Source organism: Helianthus annuus, chromosome 6 (genome assembly GCF_002127325.2).
Source record: "Helianthus annuus cultivar XRQ/B chromosome 6, HanXRQr2.0-SUNRISE, whole genome shotgun sequence".
Lineage (NCBI taxonomy): Eukaryota > Viridiplantae > Streptophyta > Magnoliopsida > Asterales > Asteraceae > Helianthus > Helianthus annuus.
The window spans coordinates 134,685,669-134,689,430 of NC_035438.2; positions in this window are offsets into that span (position 1 = coordinate 134,685,669).

Sequence of the window (3,762 nt, forward strand, 5' to 3'; positions counted from 1 at the left end):
GGAATGAAAAAGGATATAGCCGAATACGTATCCAAGTGTTTAACTTGTTCACAAGTTAAGGCAGAACACCAGAAACCCTCAGGACTACTACAACAGTTAGAAATGCCTGTATGGAAATGGGAACTCATAACAATGGATTTTGTTACTAAGTTACCCAGAACCAAAGGAGGTAATGATGCGATTTGGGTAATCGTAGATCGATTAACCAAGTCAGCTCAGTTCTTACCAATGAAAGAAACCTTTAGCATGGAAAGGTTAGCACAACTGTACGTGGACGAAGTAGTATCCCTACATGGAATCCCACTCTCCATAGTATCGGATAGAGATAGTCGATTTACTTCTCATTTCTAGAAAAGTTTTCAGAAAGCAATGGGAACTCGACTAAATCTAAGTACTGCTTATCATCCACAAACAGACGGACAGAGTGAAAGGACAATACAAACTCTAGAAGACATGCTCCGAGCATGTGTAATTGACTTTGGTGGTAATTGGGATAGCCATTTGCGATTAATTGAATTCTCCTATAACAATAGTTATCATTCAAGCATCGAAGCTGCACCATTTGAAGCACTGTACGGACGTAAGTGCAGAACTCCAGTATGTTGGGCAGAAATCGGAGAAAGTCAATTATCAGGTCCTGAAATTGTACAAGAAACTACTAACAAGATATCTCAGATCAAGGAAAGACTGAAAACAGCTCGAGATCGTCAGAAGAGCTATGCAGACAATCGTCGCAAGCCTTTAGAATTTCAAGTCGGAGATAAAGTACTTTTAAAAGTTTCTCCTTGGAAAGGAGTAGTACGATTCGGTAAGAAAGGAAAGCTAAGTCCAAGGTACGTTGGACCATTCCCCGTGATTCAACGAATAGGACCAGTAGCTTATCGTTTACAACTACCAGAAGAGTTAGCTGGAGTACATGATGTATTTCATGTATCCAATCTCAAGAAATGTTTATCAGACGAGTCCCTAATAGTACCTCTTCAAGATATAGAGGTAAATGAAAATCTGAAATTCATAGAGAAACCCCTACAAATAGAAGACCGGAAGATCAAGTTTCTCAAGCACAAACGACTAGTGCTAGTAAAAGTCAAATGGGAATCCAAGAGAGGACCAGAGTACACTTGGGAAGTAGAATCAGAAATGAAGCGAAAATATCCTCATCTATTTCAGTAAATCTCGAGGACGAGATTTTTCTTAAGGTGGGGAGAATGTAACAACTGCCACTAAAATCAATAATTAGGACAATAATAAGCCAATAAGAAAACTCTAATTAAGACACCCAAGTAATTTTGCACTAACCCTAAAATTTTCAGAATAATCAGAATCAGGATTAGGGCCCCTAAACCTCAAGGGGGTTAAACCCTAAATGATAGTTATCTTCGAAAAATCGTTGTCTAAATATAATTTTCGTTGAACGCCGACTCAGCAGACCTATACCCACAGCAAGGCTACCCTAGGCTATGTGGGTTTCCCAGGCGAGTCGCAACAGAATCACTGTCGTCTTACGCGACACGCGGGCGGGTTAAATTTTCAGTATAAATAGAAGGGGTTGGGACTTGAATTCAGATGTTCATTCGACGTTAAAACTCATAATACACACTGAGTTAGACGTAAATTACTATCAAACACACACGCTCACGAGGTGCTGCCACAATCAGGGTAATAACTCGATCGCTATTACGATTCAACGTCCGATCGATTATAACTATCCAACGATAGTCTAGGTGCTGCTCAATTGAGCTTGTACTTTGATTATTCGTCGTGATTTCGACTTGAATATTTGAGTGCTGTTCGAATTCGGACTATACTCTGTTATTCGTTGTGAATCCGATTGAATTATCGAGTATTGCACTGATTAATCGTTGTGAGGATTTAATCTCGTGAATTGACGTAACTGCTGTATTAGTTACTAACCTGCCTGTGTGTGCATTATGTTAAGCTAGGTGTAATCAAGGCTAATCAGTAGGCATTATCTATTTGCTCGTTAAAACTGCAATGTGAGTGATTCTTCTTTTTAACTGTTTTCTCACCGTTTATGAGTAAGTATTACAATACCTCAAATTATTTTCAAGGTTATAATTACAGGGATTAAGTCTTTGTAATCACCAAATTACAGCTGGTATGTGGGGTATTGTGCACATTACTATTTTTATCACTCTATGTGAGTGAGTATTACTCTATGTGAGTGATTATTACTCTGTGTGAGTAAACCGTCACTATTAGGGCAACGGGACCCAATAGTGGTATGACCACAGTCACATATCCGGTCGAGTGACAAATACCCATTCTTGATAATTGGTTGATAGAAACATTGTGATCGCTCTTAATACTGTAAATTTATAACTAACGGGTCGTTTTAGAAAACAGAATAATTCACTCAGTATTTCCCCGCTGACAAAACCTTTTTCAAACATGTTTCAGGTGATCTATGTGATCCAGGAAAAGTGCAGTAAAGCACTACAAAGCTCAGAGAAGTGGCTCATTGTGAATAAATAAATAAAACATGTTTTGGAAAATAATGATTTCTGTGTGAAATCAACTGATTGTAAATTATGGGAATTTATCCCTAAAACTTTTGTATAAAATATTAAACGAGCATTTTACGGTGAAAAGATCCTGTTGTAATAAAAGACTTCCGCTGCCACATAAATTAAATACCACGGGTATCACTGGAACTGCTCGCGGCTCCCAATCTCGTCCAGGGTGGGTCGGGGGTCGTGACAGAAGCTTCGGTTGCTGAATGGAAATGGATCTAGAACTAGCTGAAGGACCAAAACCCGGCAAATACATTTCTGTGTTTTGAGTAGGTGCAATCCTTTTAGCTTTCCGAATTTCCTCTTCGTTCTTGTGCTCCAACTTCTGAATGAATTCATAGATATTAACATTGACAGCATCTAGAACGCCCGTATGCTTTAAAAGCTCAATGAATGGGCTCCACTTTGGAGGTAGAGCATCAGCAAACCGTGCTACCATTTCCTGTTGAGATGTAAGAACACCAAAATAATACATTTCACTCATCAACTGATAATAACGAGTAGTTATATCATTTAGGGTTTCATTCTCTAAGAAATGAAATGATTCAAATTTCTTCTTCAACAGATCATGACGTGTCTTTCTAGTAGCTGCATTTCCTTCTCCTCTTGCTAGCAAAAGATTCTGTATGTTTTGATTTTGATTTGACACCAAAGCCCATTGACTTGCACTTATTGACTGTTGTTGTCGAGGTATGGTACTCGCTAAATATTCGGCCATTGAAGTCGGTTTTTGAACTGGTTGTGACTCCATACTACAATCCCACGGACTTGTACAACTCATGATTGATGTATGTATGTGAAAAACTGGTCACACACTTGAAAACAGGTTGTTATCACACTTTTGCAAGTCTTCAGTTTAAAATGAACAAGTTTCGACCAAACCCAAATTTTGATGAAGCCGAGATATTTAGAAGCGCGATTCAAATCAACTCTGTGAATACCCGACCCCACTTTGCAACTTACGAAAAATGATAGACAAATAAACCTCAATTTTTAGGGAGCCCAAGAGTAATTTAAGTCCACTTTAAATTTGTTGAGGCCCACACGAAGAATATAGGCCTAAATCACCACAAAAATAAATCTGAAAGGCCCAAAAAGAGTTAGTTAATGTCTGGCCCAAATTGCGAACTAAAATTCAATTCAATTTATAATGATGTCATCGGCCCATTAAAAATCCAATATGACCCAAAAGTCTCCTAAAATTGTTTGCCAGCTGCTAATGACAGTC